The 23,354-nt window shown below is 38.8% G+C and overlaps 1 pseudogene; it reads right to left on the bottom strand.

Moving 5' to 3' along the window:
• LOC100355875 (DNA repair protein Ku70 pseudogene) overlaps nucleotides 1-22,103 on the bottom strand; it is a 42,857-nt pseudogene extending 20,754 nt beyond the window's left edge.
• Between the last annotated feature and the right edge of the window lie 1,251 nt (nucleotides 22,104-23,354).

Below are 23,354 nucleotides of genomic sequence, written 5' to 3' on the forward strand. Positions count from 1 at the left end.
GCACCTTTTGGCTGCTCTTGCTTCTTCTTTTTGGTTCTTCCTGAACGTGGGGAGACTATTTTCTCATCTCTTTCTGCTAATCTCTAAACATGGTGGGGCAGTGTTAAAGAAAAATTTATTATGACACTTGTTAAAGTGATAAGGAAGGCTTTATTAAAAACTACTATATGGGTCTGGCACTGTGGCATAGTGGGTTATCGCCCTGGCCTGGAGTGCTGGCATCCCATATAGGTGACGGTTCAAGTCCCGGCTGCTTCACTTCTGATCCAGCTCTCTGCTATGGCCTAGGAAAGCAGAAGAACATGGCCCCAGTCCTTGGGCCCCTGCACCTGCGTGGGTGACCAGGAAGAAACCCTTGGCTCCTGGCTTTAGATCAGCACAGCTCCGGCCGTTGTGGTCAACTGGGGAGTGAATCATCGAATGGAAGACTTCTCTCTCTCTCTCTCTCTGCCTCTCCTCTCTCTGTCTAGTTCTGACTTTCAAATAAATAAACAAATATTTAAAAATAATAAAAAACCACTATAATAGGTTTTAAGACTATTGCAGTAGGGGAGAGAGAACAGGCTGAACTCCAAGTACAAGTGATATAACTGCTTATGAGAAGATAGGAAGGCATCACATAGATTATAGAAAATCATCAAGATACGTACATCAAGAGTAGATGAAATCTTGGGACATCCTCAATGTGACTTGCCGCAAATGGTAGAGTTAGAAACGTGCCAGGGGATTCGAATTCAATCCCATCAAGGTGGCATGTACCAATGCTATCTCACTAGTTCAGTGATCAATTTCAGTTCACAATTGATCATACTGATAGGACTAAGAGTCAAAGGGATCACATAAACAAGACTAGTGTCTGCTAATACTAACTGATAGAATAAAAAAGGGAGAGAATGATCCAACATGGGAAGTGAGATACACAGCAGACTCATAGAATGGCAGATGTCCTAAACAGCACTCTGGCCTCAGAATCAACCCTTAAGGCATTCGGATCTGGCTGAAGAGCCCATGAGAGTATTTTAGGCATGGAAAGCCAAGACACTCTGGCAAAAAAAACCAAAAAAACCAACACCTAAATGAAAGATCTCTGCGAGTGAGACCCCAGTGGAAAGAATGGGCCATCAAAGAAGGAGGTATCTTTCTCTGAAGGGAGAAGGGAACTTCCACTTTGACTACGACCTTGTCTAAAAAAGATCGGAGTTGGTGAACTCAAAAGGCTTCCATAGCCTTGGCAACTCATGACAAGAGCCTAGGGTGATTACTGAGGCCATAAATAAGAGTGTCAATTTGTTAAGTCAACAACAGGAGTCACTGTGCACTTACTCTCCATGTAGGATCTCTGTCCTTAATGTGTTGTACAATGTGAATTAATGCTATAACTAGTACTAAAACAGTATTTTGCACTTTGTGTTTCTGTGTGGGTACAAACTGTTGAAATCTTTACTTAATATGTACTAAATTGATCTTGTGTATATAAAATAATTGAAAATGTGTCTTGATGTGAATGGAATGGGAGAGGGAGTGGGAGATGTGAGGGGTGAGGGTGGGAGGGAAGTTATGGGGGGTGGGGAGCCATTGTAATCCATAAACTGTACTTTGGAAATTTATATTTATTAAGTAAAAGTTAAAATAAAAAGAAGGAAATCTTGCTCAATTAATGAAATTCTTGATGAAGACAGGCTAAGGTGACCAGGTATCATCTGGGAGATGGTGGCAGATGAAGAATTGATCAAATGTCAAGGGTTATCAAATACTCAATGGTGGTGGATTCGCTTTAAGCTGACTTGGCAGGCTAATACTGGTCTATGCTGAGCAAGAAGAATGGGGCCAAGGGTAAAGTTTAGTTGAGAAGAGGGCTCACAGGAGCCCAACACAAGTTTGATGAAGAGCATCTTTGTCAGCTGGGTCTGCCTGTGTGCACCTGCAGTTGTCCTGCCATTGTTCACTGCTGCCAGATTGACTGTGAAGTTTGCATACAGCAAACATAAGCTGTTCTCCAAAACCTAGAGCTATAATTAAGCAAACTGTTGGACAATCATATCAGCTTCCCAAGTGGCTCTGCAATGAGCTAGAAACAATATATTTAATTGATATTTTTGATTCTTCAAGAAGCCAAACACATATTAGTACACTTAAAAAAAGACTTGTGGAAATGAAATTAGCAGATACATTTATTTTGTGGAAAAATGCTCTTGGAATCCATGCATGGTTTTTCATAATACTCATTTTCTATGAACTCTTTAAAGACCCCCCTCATTTGTCCAAATATGCCAACGTGGTGGATTTATTGTTTTGTTTTGTTTGTTTCTGCAACAGCAGAAGAGAGTGAATTATCGTACTACAGTTGTAGCCATGCAATATCATGTTCTGTGCTAGTTCTTTAGAAACATTATGCCATTTATTCCATTGATTCTCACAACGACTGAAGAAATCATCACTACCGAAGAAAACAAGACAAGTGCTAGAAATTTGATTCTATTTTTTTTGTTTTTATTTTTTTTTTTGCTATCATACCCGATGATCCCAGGTTTATTTTTTAAAAAAATATTTTATTTATTTATTTGAGAGGTAGAGTTACAGACAGTGAGAGAGAGAGAGAGAGAGAAATCTTCCGTCCACTGGTTCACTCCCCAAATAGCTACAATTACCGGAGCTGCGCCGATCTGAAGCCAGGAGCCAGGAGCTTCTTCCAGGTCTCCCACATGGGTGCAGAGGCCCAAGGACTTGGGCCATCTTCCACTGCTTTCCCAGGCCACAGCAGAGAGCTGAATGGGAAGAGGAGCCGCCAGGACTAGAACTGGCGCCCATATGGGATGCTGGTGCTGCAGGTGGAGGACTGCTGTGCCACCACGCCATCTCAGTCCCAGGATTAAAAAGGAGAGACCAGAAATTTTCATGGATTATGTTATTATACTCATCTCTGTTATATTATGTATATTATATAAGTGTCAATTTGAGAATTTAAATACTACTTAAGCTTGGTATCTCCAGGAAACTTTGCTAAAACATCAGGCTAAGCAAATACAAATTAGCAACTTTGTGCAACCCCCAGTTCATCTTACTCATTCTGTAAAAAATAGCAATTTACTATATGACTGTCCCTGCTCTAATTATCTTCATTTATCTATATTTCAGATTTTCTTAAAAACAACTTCTTTATAAATTAAGTAACCAAAACAGAATTTCTTAGAATATTGAGATGATTTAGCATTTGTCTAAACTAAAATATACTAAATGACTAGACAATTATCTTGGAGAAAAAAATCAGCAGTGACTTGGAATTTTAAAAACACTCAGCCTTGCAATTATTCCTCTCATTTTTTCTTTTCTTTGAAAACATTTCTTCTGTCTTACAATTGAAAGTGACTAGTTTCCAATTTTTATTCTTCCTTTATTTTGTTTTGCTGATTTAAGATGCTGCACTGTCCTTGGCTGCCTAATATCTAGGTTCTAAGAGTAACATTAGGGATCAAAGTCATTATTACACATTGAAAGCATTAAAATTGGCATAGACTTAACTCAGTAAATTCATGACTAGGAGTAAAATTGTTTTATATAAGGACATAGTTGTTGTGTTTCCAGGAAACCTTGCATTATTAAGAATCCTGGAGTCAAAGCAACTGATGGGGAGAAGTTAGGACCTAAACAGTGTGAGCATGGTAATTAGAAGCTTATTTTTCCTATAGAAATTAAAAATGATACAGATATCTTTAAGGGTAAATAATTTCTATTTTTAATGTAAAAATTATAGATCAAACAATAAAACAAAAAGCAAGATAGAAAATTTGAAGTAAGCCCCATGCATTTTAATGATAAAGATCAATTTCTAATGAGTTACCATTATCCTAAATAATTTTTACAATCAATTGCTATGGGAAAGACAAGAGTGAAATGAAGTATTTTTAAAAATGCATTGTCAAAGTTAATTGTAACATTCACAACTGCCAATGTTTTTTAATTTTAAGTATAGACAAATGACTAAAATTTGTAAGTCATATGCCTAATACTTTTTTTTTTTTTTGACAGGCAGAGTGGACAGTGAGAGAGAGAGACAGAGAGAAAGGTCTTCCTTTTGCTTTTGGTTCACCCTCCAATGGCCACCACGGCCGGAGCGCTGCGGCCAGCGCACCGCGCTGATCCGATGGCAGGAGCCAGGTGCTTCTCCTGGTCTCCTATGGGGTGCAGGGCCCAAGCACTTGGGCCATCCTCCACTGCACTCCCTGGCCACAGCAAAGAGCTGGCCTGGAAGAGGGGCAACCGGGACAGAATCCAGTGCCCCGACCGGGACTAGAACCCGGTGTGCCGGCGCTGCAAAGCGGAGGATTAGCCTAATGAGCCGCAGCGCCGGCCCATATGCCTAATACTTTTTCAAAATATCACTTAATACGACAGTTTCTGGGTCCAAGCTTGTTCTAAGTAGCAGCAATACATACAGTAAAAATTAGGGTCATTATGAAACACACAAAGAAAATGGAATTCTGGTACACATCAAATACATTTGGAAATAATTTAGAAAAATTTAGAGATACATTTTGGCATTTTTAAAAGATTTATTTATTTTTAAGACAGAGTTACAGTGAGAGAAAGAGAGAGAAAGAGAGGGAAAGAGAGGGAAAGAGAGGGAAAGAGAAAGGCCCTTCATCTGCTGGATCACTGCACAAATGGTTGCAAGGGGTGGAGCTGAGCCCATCTGAAGCCAGGAGCCAGGAGCTTCCTGTGAGTCTCCCACGTGGATATGGGACCCAAGGACTCAGGCCATCCTCCACTGCTTTCCCAGGAGCATTAGCATGGAGCTGGTTTGGAAATGGAGCAGCTAAGACTGGAACTGGCACCCATATTGGATGCCAGTGTGGCAGGCTGGGGTTTTAACCTGCTGAATTTTTTATAATGGAAATAGAAAATAATCTAAAATTTCAGCAACAGGGGGTTGGTAAATACATTTAATTTTGGTAAATTCCTATAATGCATATGTGTGTTATATGTAATGTTTGAATTCATGGTATATCATTAAGTGACAAAAACTGGTTATAGAATGGCATGCAAATCATAATTTCATTTTTGAAATTTTATTTGTATTTGTATTTATTTTCCATTGGAAATATCTAGAAAGGTAAATAATATTAACATGAACTATTTCTGATTAATTGAATATGGATGGCTTTTAAGTTTCTTGCTTTTGTTTCTCTAAAATTAGTATGGTTTATTGACTAAAAGTGAAAATAATAAATTTTGTAATGATGGTTATAATTGTTAATAGATAATTGTAAAATAACTCATATTTCCTAAAGTACTGCAGAAACTGGACTTGAGCTTTTGGAAAGTGATAAAGAACACAGTCAAAAAGTTGTTTATAATTACATACTATTCTATTTTAATATCTGGTCCAAGAAAATAAAATTATGGAAATTCTTTAGTGCACAGACTACAAAAGTGTTTACAAATGCATAATCTGTAAAATGCATCTGAATTGAATACTTATATTCTACTTGTTCTGAAGGTTGACAAAGGAATATTGTGTAGAAATAAAGTTATATTGTTAATATTCTCTGTAGTTTAATGGCCAAGTTAAGAAAAATGTAAAGCAAGATATTGATATGGTGATTTGCCATGCAATAATCAACTTTTCCAATAAAATTATCTGGGGGTGGCTGACGTTGCGATTCAGCAATCTAAGTTGTATCTATGACACTGGCATCTCATATCAAAGCACAGGTTTGACTCATGGCTGCTCTGCTTCTGATCCATCATCCTGCCAAAATGTCTTGGAAGCCAATGGAGGATGTCCCAAATACCTGGGCTCCTGGCATCCATCTGGAAGACTTGGATGGAGTTGTGGGCTCCTGGCTTTGGAATAGACCATTTGGGGAGTGAACCAGCTGATGGAAGATCTTTCTGTCTCTCTCTATTTCTCTCTGTGTATTTCTCTGTCACTCTCACCCTTAAATAAATAAATAAAATCTTTAAAAATTATTTATATTAAATTCAGAGAGATTGGAGAGAGACGGAGACAGAGACAGAGACAGAAAGAGAGAATTTTCATCCACTGTTTCAGTTCTTTCATCCACTGCTTCAATTCCCAAATGCTCCCATCATCTGTGACTGGACCAGGCCAGAGCACTGAATTCAATCCTGGTCTCTCACATGTGTGATAGGGACCCAGTGGCCTCCAAGAATTAACTTTTAAAAATAGTTTGATACTCATTAGTTAGTTGTAGACTTGGTTCTAGATGCTAGGGTATATAGTGGTATTTCAAAAAGTTTGTGGAAAGCTAAAAGAAAAGGTTATTTTGGTGTAAAATTTTTGGAAATCCACTTATATTTTTTCTTAGTATGTATTTTCTGATGATCTTTTTGAAGAATCCCTCATAGGTACAGACAAGACATGGTTTCTCATCACTAAATCTATTTAGCAAGAAAGTTAGAAATTCAAAAACTTAGTGACTATATATATATATTTATATACAACAGGTTTATTTAGCAGTTAAGATGCTAAGATGCCCAGGTCACTCATTGGAGTGCCTTTATTCAAAGCATAGCTCCAACTTTAGACTCCAGCTTCCTGCCAAGGCTGATCCTAGGAGGCAATTATGGCCCATGTAATTAGGTGCCTGCCGGGAGACCAGGATTGCATTCTCAACTCCTGATTTTGTCTCTCATCCAGCTCTGATTGTTGAGGGCATTTGGGAATGAACCAGTGGATGGGAGTTCTCTCTCTCTGGCCCTCTGGCTCTCTCTCTTTCTCTCTCTCAGTGTCTCTCTCCCTCTTATATGAATAAGAAATAGTTTCAAAGACCAAAAAGAAAACTTTGTGACATCTTAAGGGCAATACCAGCCATTTAGACAAAGTGTTATGAAAGCATAGAAGCAGTGTGATTAATTCATCCAAGTGTAGGATGGAGAAGTATCACAGAGAAGGTGAAATTTGAGTTGCCTCTTAAAGAATGAGTAGAATTTATAAAGTGGAGATTGCTGGAAGGGCTTTCCAGACAGATAAAAGAATGAGAATGGAGAAGTAAAGTGTAAGATGTGTAATGGGGACATTGATTGTTCACAGGTGTGGGTATGTGTGTGTGGAGAGGATAAATTTGTGTCAGAGGATACATATGAGAATGGATGCTCAAGAAACTGATAATGCATACATTCAGTTATGCAAGTACAAAAATGTAAAAGGCTAAAAAGACACAAAATATGCAAATTACACTTCTTCAATTAAATGTAGATTGTTTCTGTCATTTCAAATCTATAGCAGGAAGAAAATCAGCATGTATTGAGTTCCGATGCTGTGTCCTTTTCATCCTAATCATTGTATCTATTGTTTCATTTAGCATATAACTTAGACCTATACTGTTGATAATGCTCAATGTACACATGAGGAAATGAAGCAGCAGCAATTGCTCTAGTTCTTAGAAAGATGAAAGGCTCCAGAGTTCAAATCGCCAAGGCAGAGCACCCATAGGCAGCTTTCCATGGGAACGTTTATGCTCTCTCCTTGGACAGGACAGGTTTCAGAGCAGATCCGCTGTACCTTGTGACTATTGGAGCCTTGCAAAATGTGCCTGTGGGAATTGTGTGATTCCACAGTAGGATGAAAGGTGTAGTTTTGTCTCTGGTTAATTACTGTATTGGGGACCAGAGGCTCAGCACTCCCAACCTGCTTGAGGTGAGTCATTGCAGAGGGTTCTGTGATCACACACAGGACTGCACAGATGCTTTGTGTGGTTCATGTGGCAGCACAGGTGAAGTTTGTACCCCTGTGGCCTAACTCTGGGAATTGATCATCTTGGAAGAAAGGTGGTGAGGGTGTGATTGTGGAAACAGGGGTGATCATACCCTCCCCCCTGTTGAGAATAGAGAAGATCTACCAAGCCCAACCTGGCTGCCACCCTGGATACTTGCCCCATCCTGGAGAACTGACCAGAGCTCTTTGGCCACACTCAACACATGCCTTTGAGTATTCACTGAAAGAGCAGACACCCCGCAAAGCCACAGAGGAGACAAAGACAAAATCCATCAGAGAAACATAATTATGTACACAAATGCCTAAAAATAAATAAAGAAATTCAAGAAAAAAAGAATAAGTAAGATGACACAACTCTCCCAAATGGATAGATTCCTGGATACATACAATCTACAAAATTGAGTCATGAAGATATAGAAAACCTAAATAGACCAACAACACAGATGGAGATTGAATCAGTAATAAAGACCATGCTGCCGGTGCCGCGGCTCACTAGGCTAATCCTCCACCTAACGGCAGTGGCACACCGGGTACTAGTCCCGGTCGGGGCACTGGATTCTGTCCCGGTTGCCCCTCATCCAGGCCAGCTCTCTGCTGTGGCCAGGGAGTGCAGTGGAGGATGGCCCAAGTCCTTGGGGCCTGCACCCCATGGGAGACGAGGAGAAGCACCTGGCTCCTGCCTTCGGATCAGCACAGTGCGCCGGCCGCAGCGTGCTGGCTGTGGTGGCCATTGGAGGGTGAACCAACGGCAAAGGAAGACCTTTCTCTCTGTCTCTCTCTCTCACTGTCCACTCTGCCTGTCAAAAAACAAACAAACAAACAAACAAAAACATGCCAACAATGAAAAGCCAGGGCCTGATGGATCCACTGCTGAATTTGATCAGAGTTCTTCTTTTAAAAAGTAACTAACTCCAATTCTTCTCAAACAATTGAAATGGAGGGAGTCTCCCAAACCCCTTCTATGAGGTCATCATCACTTTAAATCCAAAATCATAAAAAGATATAATAAAGAGAACTATCCCTAATGAACATAAATGCAAAAATTCTCAACAAAATACTAGCTAATTGAATCCAGCAATACATAAGAAATATCATTCATCCAGACCAAGAGTGTCTGGTATGCAGGGATGGTTCAACATATGGATCTGGTATGCAGGGATATATCACATCACAAATTGAGGAGTAAATCTAATATAATTACCTCAATAGATGCAGAGAAAGCATTTGATAAAATACAGCATCCTTTTATGATTAAAACCTTAAATAAATTTGGTATAACTGCTATTTAGGACATCCGCCATTCTATGAGTCTGCTGAGTATCTCACTTCCCATGTTGGATCACTCTCCCCTTTATTTATTCTATCGGTTAGTGTTAGCAGATACTAGACTTGTTTATGTGCTCCCTTTGACTCTTAGTCCTTTCATTATGATCAATTGTGAACTGAAATTGATCACTTGGAATAGTGAGATGGCATTGGCACATGCCACCTTGATGGGATTGAATTGGAATCCCCTGGTATGTTTCCAACTCTACCAATTGGGGCAAGTCAGCCCGAGCATGCCCCAAATTATACATCTCTTCCCTCTCTTATTCCCACTCTTATGTTTAACAGGGATCACATTTCAGTTAATTTTCAACACTTAAGAATAACTGTGTGATAATTACAGAATTAAACCAGTCATATTAAGTAGAACAGACAAAAAAAATACTATGAGGGATAATGTATTAAGTTGTCCTTTAGCAGTCAGGGCTATGCTGATCAAGTCACCATTTCTCATAGTGTCCATTTCACTTCAGGAGGTTTCCTTTTTGGTGTTCAGTCAGTTGTCCTAAATAGCACTCTGGCCTCAGAATCAGCCCTAAAGGCACTCGGATCTGGCTGAAAAGCCCATGAGAGTATTTCAGGCATGGAAAGCCAAGACACTCTGGCAAAAAGATCTCTGTGAGTGAGATCCCAGTGGAAAGAACAGGTCTTCAAAGAGGGAGGTGCCTTTCTCTGAAGGGAGGAGAGAACCTCCACTTTGACTATGACCGTGTCTAAACAAGATAAGAGTCGGAGAACTCAAGGGGCTTCCATAGCCTTGGAAACTCATGACTGGTGCATAGGGAGATTACTGATGCCATAAACAGGAGTGTCAATTTGTAAAGTCAACAACAGGAGTCACTGTGCACTTACTCCTCATGTAGGATCTCTGTCCTTAATGTGCTGTACACTGAGGCTTAATGCTATAACGAGTACTCAAACAGTATATTTCACTTTGTGTTTCTATGGGGGTGCAAACTGTTGAAATCTTTACTTAATGTACACTAAACTGATCTTCTGTAAAAAAAAAAAAAAAAAAAAAAGAAAAGAAATTATCAATTCCCAACTTGACTCTCACTGGGATTAAACATGACAATAGGTCTGATCTGATTTCATCATCATTTAAAAAAAATCATCTATTATTTTTCACTTTATGTTTCTGTGTGGGAGCAAACTGTTGAAATCCTTACTTAAGGTATACTAAGCTGATCTTCTGTATATTAAGATAATCGAAAATGAATCTTGATGTGAATGGAAGGGGAGAGGGAGTGGGAAAGGGGAGGGTTGTGGGTGGGAGGGACGGTATGGGGGGGGGAAGCCATTGTAACCCATGAGTCGTACTTTGGAAATTTATATTCATTAAATAAAAGATAAAAAAAAAAATTTGGTATAACTGAACATTCCTCAATACAACCAAGTCAATTTATTACAGACACAGAGCCAGCATCATATTGAATGGGGAAATGTTGAAAGCACTTCCACTGAGATCTAGAACCAGACAAAATGCTCACTTTCACCATTGTTCTTCAATGTAGTTGTGGAAGTTTTAGCCAGAGCCATAAGGCAAGAAAAAAAAAAAGAAATCAAAGGGATATAAATTGGAAAGGAGGAAATCAAATTATTCCTGCTTGCAGTTGACATGATTTTATATATAAAGGAACCAAAAATCTCCACTAAGGGGCTACTGTATCTCATAAGAGAGTTTGGTAAAGTGGTAGAATATAAAATTAACACAAAAAATAATACCCTTTTTAGACACAGAGAATGCCATAGCTCAGAAAGAGCATCTATGGTTAGTCACTTTCACAACATCTATAAAAAATTGAAATGCCTATGAATAAATTTAACCAATGAGGTGAAAAATCTCTATAATGAAAATTACAAAACAGTAGAAAAAGGAGACACAAAAAATGGAAAAAATCTTTCATGCTCATGATATGGAAGAATTAATATCAAAATGTACATACTACCCAATGCAATTTACAGGTTTGATGTGATATCAATCAAAATTACAATGACATTCTTCTCAAATGTAGAAAAACTATGCTAAAATTCATGTGGAAACACAAGAGTCCCCAAATGGCTAAAGAAATCTTAAACATCGAAAACAAAATTGGAGTAATCAAAATACCAGATTTCAAGACATACTAAAGGGCCGTTATAACCAAAATGCTTGACACTGGTACAAAAGTAGACATGTGGACCAGTGGAACAGAACAGAAATTCCAGAAAACAATCCATGCACCTACATGCACCTGATCTTTAATAAGGAAGGCAAAATTGAGAGGTTCCAGGATGGTTCTTTAGGGAGCAAAATGCAAAATTGTATGAAGTGCGCTCTTAGGAAAGAATTGGAGAGAAAACTGTATTGGAGGTCCTACGGGGTGGTGGTGGTGGTGGATACTGTTGACCTGTGTCAAGGGTGTGGACAAGCAATACGAGCTTGAGCACAGCTGCAGCTGCTGAGAGTGGGCAGCAGTTTGGAGATGGAGGTGAGACTGGACTGCAGCAAACTGTGGTGATATAGCTAGAGGCAGAGTGTGGCATGGACTGGAGCCCTGAGGGTAGTAGCTGCTGGTGGTTGCCTGCGGACCCAGCTGAAGTAGAGGGGACACTTTTTCTCACCCCAACTTCCCCAAGACAGCACACATTGCATGGCTGAGAGAGGGCAAGTGACATCTTGGGTTAGGATGGGAGCTTGGGAAGCCATTGTGCACATGCACTGAGATGGTACACCAAATCAGAAATGTTAGTGGCAATGGTGGACAGGAAGCAATGCTCAGCCATGGCTCTTGTGTGCCCGTGTGATCCAGAAATTCTAGTGGAGGGAACAGTTTACAGTCTCCACTGACTTTGAGCTTGGCTGGGAGGTGGCTGTGTAGCCATGTGGGACAGTAGGGCGCCTGCAGACTACCAGGGTCAGGATGCCTAGGTAGAGCTGTCTTGAGGAATATCTGCCTCTTTGTTGACTGGACAGGCTGGTAGGGTGGAAAGAAACCTCTGAACCTGGTGACTATGGAATCCACATGTGCTGAGACTGTGGGGACTCAGTGGTTACATGAAAAGGTGCAGAGTGTAGCTGGGTATTGATATCTACCATGCCCAACTTGGGTATTACCCTGGATACTCGATCTACCCTGAGGCACTGAATAGAGCTCCCTGGCCACACCCACAACACACCTCTTGATATTCATTGAAAATGCAGACATTCCACTAGACCACGGAGGTATAGCTCAAAACAAAAAGTTAATTATAGGATTACTCAAATGCAAACAGAAGCAAATCCACAAACTAAAGAAAAACACATGACAGAAATGAAATTTTTTCATAAAATTGATATTTTAAAGAACATTCAAATTGAAATATTAGAAATGAAGAATTCAGTAAATCAAGTAAAAATGTGATTGAAAGCATTAACAGCAGACTTGGTGAGGCAGAAGAAAGAATATCTGAACAAGAAAATAAATCTTTGGAAATCTTACAGTCAGACCAAAGGAAAAAAAATAAAAGAAGTAAACTTCCCCAATCTGGAGAAACAATGGGATATGAAAATACAGGAAGCACATAGAACTCCGAATAGACATGACCAGAAAATATCATCACCACTACTCATTGTAGTCAAACTTTCAACAGTAAAACAAAAAGAAAAGTTTCTAAAATGTACATAAGAAATATGCCAGATTCCACTCAGTGGATCTCCAGTTAGACTCACAGCTGACTTCTTATCAGAAACCCTACAGGCAAGAAAGGAATCACGAGATATAGGACAAGTGTTAAAAAAAAAAAAAACTCAACCCATAATGTTGTACCCTGCAAAGTTCTCATAAATTAATAAAGGGGAAATAAAGAACTTCTATAACAAACAGAAGTTGGAAGAATTTGTCACCACTTATTGGCCTTACAAAAGATGCTGAAGGATTTGTTACACACAGAAACACAGAAATATAGTCATGATTACGAAAGAATGAGAAGGGAAAAAAATCTCCCAGTGAAGGTACAAAATAAACCCAAAGTAAACAATAGGAATATTTATGGAAAAAATATCAGGGTGAAGATATTACTTATCAATAGTCACCCTGAATGTAAATGGCATCAATTCCCCAGTTAAGAGACAATGATTGGCTGCCTATAAGAAACACATCTCACTAACAAAGATAACCAAAGATTGAAAGTGAAAACACAGAAAAAGATATATTCCATGCTAACAGAAGCAAAAAAAGAGCTGGTGTCTGATATCAGACAAAATAGACTTTAACATAAAAACTGTAAAAGGGGGATGAAGAAGTACACTATGTAAAGATTAAGGGATCATTTCAACAGAAAGATGCAACTATTATAAATGTATATGCACTTAATAACAGGTCACCTGGCTATTTAAAAGACATGTTAAGGGATCTAAAGGGAGACATAGACTCCAATACAATAGTAATGGGAGACTTCGACACCCCACATTCAGCAATGTACAGATCAACCATACAGAAAATCAGGAAGGCACAACAGAGTTATTCGATGCTGTATACAGATATAACAGATATCTACAGAACTTTTCACTCCATAGTGGCAGACTACACATTGTTCTCAATCAGCACATGAATTTTTCTAGGATTGACAACATGCTATACCATAAAGCAACTCAGCAAATTAAAAAAAAATGAAATCATACCAATCATCTTCTTTGATCACAATGGAATAAAGCTGGAATCAGCAACTCCAGAATCTCTACATCATATTCAAACACATAGAGACTGAACATTGTGGTCCTGAATGAATAGTGGATCATAAAAGCAATCCAAGAAAAACAAAAAAAAAAAATCTGGAAACAAATGAATAAGACATTTACAGTCAGACCAAAGAAAGAAGAGGAAATTAGAGATCTAAAAAATATTGTTGGGAATCTACAGGATACTATTAAAAAACCCAACTTTCTGGTTCTAGGAGTTCCTGCAGGCATGGAGAGAGAGAGAGAGGATTAGAAGGCCTTTTTAGTGAGATACTTGCAGAGAACTTCCTGGGTTTGGAGAAAGACAGAGACATCCTAGTATAGGAAGCTCATAGAACCCCTAGTAAACATGACCAAAAGAGATCCTCACCATGGCACGTTGTAATCAAACTCACCACAGTGAAACATAAGGAAAAGATTCCAAAATGTGCAAGAGAGAAATGTCAGATTACTCTCAGAGGATCTCCAATCAGACTCACAGCAGACTTCTCATCAGAAACCCTACAGGCTAGAAGGGAATGGTGAGACATAGCCCAGGTACTAAGAGAGAAAAACTGCCAGCCCAGAATATTATATCCTGCCAAGCTCTCATTTGTGAATGAAGGTGAAATAAAGACTTTTCATGGCAAACAGAAATTGAAAGAATTTGTCGCCACTCATCCAGCCCTGCAAAAGATGCTTAAAGATGTGTTACACACAGAAACACAGAAACACGGTCATCAATATGAAAGAAGGTAAAGGAAGGAAACCTCACAGCAAAAGATCACAGGGAATTCAAAGCATATATTAGAAAATATCTTTGGCAAATGGCAGGGCAACGTTACCACTTTTCGTTAGTCACATTGAACGTTAATGGTGTGAACTGTCCAGTTAAAAGATACAGATTGGCTGACTGGCTTAAGGAACAAAACCCATCTATTTGCTGCTTACAAGAAACACATCTTTCCAACAAAGATCCATACAGACTGAAAGTGAAAGGCTGGAAAAAGATATACCATGCCAACAGAAATGAAAAAAGAGCGGGCGTAGCCATCTTAATATCGGACAACATAAACTTTACCACAAAAACTGTTAAGAGAGACAAAGAGGGGCACTATATAATGATTAAGGGATCAATTCAACAGGAAGATATAATGATTATCAATGTATATGCACCTAATTACAGGGCACCGGTTTATTTAAAAGATTTGTTAAGGGACTTAAAGGGAGACTTAGACTCCAATACAATAGTGCTGGGGGACTTCAATACTCCACTCTCAGAAATAGACAGATTAATTGGACAGAAGATCAACAAGGAAACAGTAGATTTAAACGACACAATAGCCGAAATGGATCTAACAGATATCTAGAGAACTTTTCATCCTACACATAAAGCATTTACATTCTTCTCAGCAGTGCATGGAACCTACTCTAGGATTGACCACATACTAGGCCATAAAGCAAGTCTCAGCAAATTCAAAAGAATTAGAATCATACCATGCAGCTTCTCAGACCATAGAGGAATGAAGTTGGAAATTAGCAACTCAGGAATCCCTAGAGCACATGCAAACACATGGAGATTGAACAACATGCTCCTGAATGAACAATGGGTCATAGAAGAAATTAAAAGAGAAATCAAAAATTTTCTGGAAGTAAATGAGGATAACAGCACAACATACCAAAACTTATGGGACGCAGCAAAAGCAGTGTTAAGAGGAAAGTTTATATCAATAGGTGCCTACATCAAGAAATTGGAAAGGCACCAAATAGATGAGCTGTCAATTCACCTCAAGGATCTAGAAAACCTACAGCAAACCAGACCCAAATCTAGTAGGAGAAGAGAAATAATTAAAATCAGAGAAGAAATCAACAGGATAGAATACAAAAAAAATTAGAAAAAATCAGCAAAACGAGGAGCTGGTTTTTTGAAAAAACGAAATTGACACCCCATTGGCCCAACTAACATAAAAAGAAAAGACCCAAATCAATAAAATCAGAGATGAAAAAGGAAACGTAACAACAGACACCACAGAAATAAAAAGAATCATCAGAAATTACTACAAGGACTTGTATTTCAGCAAACAGGGAAACCTATCAGAAATGGATAGATTCCTGGACACATGCAACCTACCTAAATTGAACCAGGAAGACATCGAAAACCTAAACAGACCCATACCTGAGACAGAAATTGAAACAGTAATAAAGGCCCTCCCAACAAAGAAAAGCCCAGGACCAGATGGATTCACTGCTGAATTCTACCAGACATTTAAAGAAGAACTGACTCCAATTCTTCTCAAACTATTCAGAACAATCAAAAAAGATGGAATCCTCCCACATTCTTTCTATGAAGGCAGCATCACCTTAATTCCTAAGCCGGAAAAAGATGCAGCATTGAAAGTGAATTACAGACCAATATCCCTGATGAACATAGATGCAAAAATCCTCAATAAAATTCTCTCCAATAGAATGCAACAACACATCAGAAAGATCATCCACCCAGACCAAGTGGGATTTATCCCTGGTATGCAGGGTTGGTTCAATGTGCGCAAAGCAATCAATGTGATACACCACATTAACAGACTGCAGAAGAAAAACCATATGATTATCTCAATAGATGCCGAGAAAGCATTTGATAAAATACAACACCCTTTCATGATGAAAACTCTAAGCAAACTGGGTTTGGAAGGAACATTCCTCAATACAATCAAAGCAATCTATGAAAAACCCACAGCTAACATCCTATTGAATGGGGAAAAGTTGGAAGCATTTCTACTGAGATCTGGTACCAGACAGGGATGCCCACTCTCACCACTGCTATTCAGTATAGTTCTGGAAGTTCTAGCCAGAGCTATTAGGCAAGAAAAAGAAATTAAAGGGATATAAATTGGGAAGGAAGAACTCAAACGATCCCTCTTTGCAGATGATATGATTCTTTATTTAGGGTATCCAAAGAACTTTACAAAGAGACTATTGGAACTCATAGAAGATTTTGGCAAAGTAGCAGGGTATAAAATCAATGCACAAAAATCAACAGCCTTTGTATATACAGGAATGCCATGGCTGAGAAAGCACTTCTAAGATCAATCCCATTCACAATAGGTGCAAAAACAATCAAATATCTTGGAATAAACTTAACCAAGGATGTTAAAGATCTCTACAATGAGAATTACAAAATGTTAAAGAAAGAAATAGAAGAGGATACCAAAGATGGAAAAATTTTCCATGCTCATGGATTGGAAGAATCAACATCATCATAATGTCCATTCTCCCAAAAGCAATTTATAGATTCAATGCAATACCAATCAAAATACCAAAGACATTCTTCTCAGATCTGGAAAAAATGAAGCTGCAATTCATATGGAGATTCAGGAGACCTCAAATAGCTAAAGCAATCTTGAATAACAAAAACAAAGCCAGAGGCATCACAATACCAGATTTCAGGACATACTACAGAGCAGTTGTAATCAAAACAGCATGGTACTGGTACAGAAACAGATGGATAGACCAATGGAACAGAATAGAAACACCAGAAATCAATCCAAACATCTACAGCCAACTCATATTTGATCAAGGATCCGAAACCAATCTCTGGAGTAAGGACCGTTTATTCAACAAATGGTGCTGGGAAAATTGGATTTCCACATGCAGAATCATGAAGCAAGACCCCTACCTTTCACCTTACACAAAAATGCACTCAACATGGATTAAAGACTTAAATCTATGACCTGATACCATCAAATTATTTGAGAACATTGGAGAAACCTGCAAGATATGGGTACCGATAAAGACTTCTTGGAAAACACCCCAGAAGCACAGGCAGTCAAAGCCAAAATTAACATTTGGGATTGCATCAGATTGAGAAGTTTCTGTACTGCAAAAGAAACAGTCAGGAAAGTGAAGAGGCAACTGACAAATGGGGAAAAATATTTGGAAACTATGCAACTGATAAAGGGTTGATAACCAGAATCTACAAAGAAATCAAGAAACTCCACAACATCAAAACAAACAACCCACTTAAGAGATGGGCCAAGGACCTCAATAGACATTTTTCAAAAGAGGAAATCCAAATGGCCAACAGACACATGAAAAAATGTCAATATCTCTAGCAATCTGGGAAATGCAAATCAAAACCACAATGAGGTTCACCTCACCCGGGTGAGAATGGTTCACATTAAGAAATCTACCAACAATAGATGCTGGAGAGGATGTGGGGAAAAAGGAACACTAACCCACTGTTGGAGGGAATGCAAACTGGTAAAGCCACTATGGAGGTCAGTCTGGAGATTCCTCAGAAACCTGAATGTACCCCTAGCATTCAACCCAGCCATCCCACTCCTTGGAATTTACCCAAAGGAAATTAAATTGGCAAACAAAAAGCTGTCTTCACCTTAATGTGTATTGCAGCTCAACTCACAATAGCTAAGACCTGGAACCAACACAAATGACCATCAACAGTAGACTGGATAAAGAAATTATGGAACATGTACTCTATAGAATACTATACAGCAGTCAAAAACAATGAAATCTGGTCATTTGCAACAAAATGGAGGAATCTGGAGAACATCATGCTGAGTGAATTAAGCCAGTCCCAAAGGGACAAATATCATATGTTCTCCCTAATTGGCAACAACTGAGCACCAAAGTGGAAACCTGTTGAAGTGAAATGGACACTGTGAGAAACAGTGACTTGATCATCCCTTGCCCTGACTGTTGATGTTCAATTGAATACTTTATCCCTTCTAGTATTTTTTCTTGTTCTAGTACCATTGGTTAAACTCTGTAATCAACACACATTTATTCTTAGGTGTTGAAATTTAACTGAAAAGTGATCCCTGTTAAAATTAAGCGTGGGAATAAGAGAGGGAGGAGATGTACAGTTTGGGACATGCTCAATCGGACTTGCCCCAAATGGTGGAGTTAGAAATGTGCCAGCGGATTCCAATATAGTCCCATCAAGGTTGCATGTACCAATGCCACACTAGTCCAAGTGATCAATTTCAGTTCACAATTGACTATAATGATAGGTCTAAGAGTCAAAGGGATCACACAAACAAGACTAGTGTCTGCTAATACTAACTCATAGAATCAAAAAGGGAGAGAATGATCCAACATGGGAAACGGGATTCACAGCAGACTCATAGAATGGCAGATGTCCTAAATAGCACTCTGGCCTCAGAATCAGACCTTAAGGCATTTGGAACTGGCTGAAGATCCCATGAGAGTATTTTAGGCATGGAAAGTCAAGACACTCTGGCAAAACAAACAAACAAACAAACAAACAAACAAAAAACCTAAATGAAAGATCTCTGCAAGTGAGTGAGATCCCAGTGGAAGGAACAGGTCCATCAAAGAAGGAGGTGCATTTTTCTGAAGAGAGGAGAGAACTTCCACTTTGACTATGACCCTGTCTGAATTAGATTGAAGACGGCAAATGCAAAAGGTTTCCATAGCCTTGGCAACTCATGACTAGAGCCTAAGGAGATTATTGACACCATAAACAAGAGTGTTAAATTGTTAAGTCAACAACAGGAGTCACTGTGTACTTACTCCTCATGTGGGATCTGTCCATAATGTGTTGTCCAATGTGAAGTAATGCTATAACTGGTACTGAAACAGTATTTTACACTCTGCGTTTCTGTGTGGATGCAAACTGATGAAATCTTTACTTAATATATACTAAATCGATCTTCTGTGTATAAAGATAATTGAAAATGTATCTTGATGTGAATGGAATGGTAGATGGGGTGGGAGATGGGAGGGGTGCGAGTGGGGGGAAGTTTTGGGGGGGGAAGCCATTGTAATCCATAAACTGTACTTTGGAAATTTATATTCACTAAATAAAATTTAAAAATAAACAAATGAATAAGACGATACATCATATGAAAACTTATGGGATACTGCAAAAGCTGTGTTATGAAGGAATTTTATGTCAATTGGTTTCTATATGAAGAAATTGGAAAAGTACCAAATAAATGAGGCATCAATGTATCTCAAGGACCTAGAAAAACAGCAACAAACTAAGCCCAAAATTAGTAAGATGGAAGAAAGAATTAAAAATAGAGAATAAATAAATACAATTGAAAGCAAAAAAATGTAAAAGTTCAGTGAAATGAAGAGCTGATTGTTTGAAAAAAAAATTGGTACATCTTTGGCACAACTAACAAAATAGAGGAGGGATACCCAAAACAATAAAATCAGAGATGAAAAAGAAAGTAACAGCAGATACCACAGAAATAAAAAAAATCATCAGGAATTACTTCAAAGAGTGGTATGCTACCAACTGGAAAACCTCACTCCAGTTAGAATGGCTCTCATACAGAAATCAACAAAATGTCAAATACTGGCAAAGATGGAGGAAAATTTATCCTAGTCCACTGTTGGTGTGTTTGTAAACTGGTGCAACCACTGTGGAAGACAGTATGTAGATACCTCAAAAATCTGAATATAGACCTACCATATGATCCAGCCTTCCCAGTCCTGGGAATTCACTCAAACCAAAAGAAATCAGTGTATGAAAGAGTTATCTATACCCCCATCTCATTGCAGCACAATTCACAATAGCTAATATATTGAATCAACCCAGATGCCCATCAACTCTTGACTGGATAAAGAAATTATGATTTATATACACTATAGAGTACTGCTCAGCCTTAAAAAATGAAATCCTGTCTTTTGGAACAAGATGGACACAACTGGAAAATAATATTCTTAGTGAAAGAAGCCAGTCCCCAAAAGACAGATATGTTTTCCCAGATCCAAGGTAACTGATAGAGTACCTAAAATGTAATGTATTGAAATGAAGTAGACATGTTGAGAATCAATGATTATTTATAGCTCTTGTCTGTTCCCTTGAGGAACTGTGTTTTGTTTTGTGTTTTCTTTCTCTTCATACTATTTGTTGAACTCTTTTACTTAGAGTATACAGAACACAGATATTCATAAAAATTAAAAGTGGGAATGCAAGAGGGAGGGAGAGGAAGGATTGGAGCATCAGCAGGAAGTGGATTATGGGGGTAAGTGGCACTATGTTCCTAAGTCTCTATACATGGAATATATGAAATGTGTATATCTTAAATAAAATATTAAAAAAAAAAGAAAAAAAGGAGCTAAAATCAATCCCTGTAGAAAGCACAGTCTCTTCAAAATATGGTGCTGGGAAAATTGTATCTGCACATGTGGAAATATGAAACAAGAACCCTTCCTTTCACTTTATGCAATAGTCAACTCAAAACGCATCAAAGATCTAAATCTATGACCTGATACCATAAAATTACTTAGGAGAACATTGGAAAACTGTGCAAGACATTGGAATAGGCAAAAACTTCTTGGAAAAGATCCCAGAAACACAGGCAATCAAAACCAAAATAATCAAATGGGATCATATCAAACTGAGAAGCTTCTGTACTACAAAGAAAATGCCGTCTCTGCAGGTAGAAGCTTAGCCTACTACGCCACAATCCCAGCCCCTCATATCTAGTTATTTTTAATATCCAAACTCCCTCTATTCCTCCCACATCTCCAGCCTCAGATAATCAACATTCTTTGTTTAGATTGAATCTCTCTCTCTTAACACTCACATATGAGGGAGAACATGTGGTATTTGTCTTTTTGGGTTTGACTTATTTCAGTTAACATAATGTCCTTTAGTTTGATCCATTTTGCTGCAAATGACAAGATTTCATTCTTTTGTATAGTGGAACAGTATTCCATTGTGTATATACACACCATATATTTTTAGCTATTCAACTGATGATTGACACAAATTTTGGCTATTGTAAATATTGCTACACAATTATGGTGCAGCAGGTATCTCTTTCATACACTGATTTAATGTATTTTGGATTTTTACCCTGCAATATTTACTAAATTGTATGGCAGTGCTATTTCTAGCTTTCCAAGAAGTTTCTATACTGTTTTCTGTAGTGGTTGTACTAATTTACATTCCCACAAACAGTGTTTAAGAATTCGTTTCTCCACATCTTCACTTGTGTTTGTTACTTTCTTTTTTTTATAGCTCTTCAAACACAGATGAGGTGATATATTATTGTTGATTTGAACATTTTTTCATATATTTGTTGGCCATTTATATTTCTTCTTTTGAGAATTATCTAGTCAGGCCTTTGCCAATTTCTTAACTGGATTCGCTGTGTGTTTTTGTTCTTGAATTATTTGAGTTCATGATATATTCTGGATATTATTTCTTTGTCTGATATGTAAGTTGCAAATATTTTCTCCTAATCTGTGAGATTTTGCTTCACTCTATTAATTATTTCCTTGACTTTGAGGAAGCTTCTGAGTTTGATATAATTACTTTTGTCTAGTTTTGCTTTTGTCACCAATGTTTCTGGGGTCCTTCTTCATGGTGTAAGTTTTGTTGGAAAAGAAATTTTTTTGTCTAGATGGAAGGCATGGTATCAGTTGGGTCGCTGTTTTGTCTTGGATTCCAGGTGAAGCCAGAAGTGTAACTTCTGAGTAATTTCTACAGTTGTAATCAGTGTCAGCAAAGTCTGTTAATACTACAGTAGTCTAGTCTATAGCAATTCATGGAAGTAGTAGTATGACATTGATGTGGATGTGGACTTTGTAAAGTGTGCATCTTCAGTTCCCAGAGAGGTGGGTGCCAATCCCACTAGAGCTTGTCATGGCTGGAGCTACATAATGGTGCTGTGGAAGACAGAATGGATTGTCACCTTCTCTGGCCAGCAAAGCTGACTGATGCTGGGGTTTGTGGCACCCAAATCTGTAGCTCTGGGACTATGTTGTACAGATGAGAACTTTCACTGATCCTGCTCAGTGGGCATGGCTGATGCTGGGCTTTTAACACCAAATGCTGTAGTGCCAGCATTGGGGTATATGAAGGGGACCCTGCCCTACTACTGTGAGACGAATACAGGTTATGCTGGGGACTCTGCATTAGAAGGAGTGGAACTGGAGAGGCAGAATGTAGTTAGGTTCTTCCCCAGGTACTGCAAAGTAGATTTCAGTGAGTCTAAGGAGTCAAGTGCAGATAGTCATAATCTTAGAGATGCAGAATGCAATGGGCTTCTTATCTAGGTCTCACAGGGTGTATATATATCAATTATGTTGGGGACTATGGACAGGCAGGCATTGTGGAGCTGAGGAATGCAGATAGGGCCCCCCAGGCATGATAGGTGATTGTGAATTATTCCAGAGCTTGTACCACAAACAGCAAAAGTCCCAGAGCAGCAGGACAAAAGTGGGAACTGCCTCCAGTTCCCACAGAGTTCACAAGGACAACAGTAGGGCTTGTGCTCCAGGCACCCAGCACCATGTGCTAAGAGACACAAAGGGAGATTTCCTTGGGTTTCTTTGGGATGTTTTATGGGTTGCTGCAGGTGCCATGCCCCAAAAAGTTGAGGGCAAATTTGCTAGATTGTACAGAGCAAGTGAGCAGTGGCTTCAGGGCTTATGCACAGAAATCCCACAGCTACAGGATAAAGAGAGCCTGCACTCTGCCCTGGGAATGTCCCTGTGGCAGGCTCTGTGGGCTTCTGGGAGTGATGGGGCTACTTGCTCTCTGTTAAGAAGAGAGTTTAGTAGCAACTGTCCCACAGAAGCTCAGGTCTGGTGTTTTGAAGGCAGAGGAAGGAA

This window comes from Oryctolagus cuniculus, chromosome 7 (assembly GCF_051225735.1).
Source record: "Oryctolagus cuniculus isolate XC-2025 breed Fujian yellow rabbit chromosome 7, ASM5122573v1, whole genome shotgun sequence".
Taxonomy (NCBI): Eukaryota; Metazoa; Chordata; class Mammalia; order Lagomorpha; family Leporidae; genus Oryctolagus; species Oryctolagus cuniculus.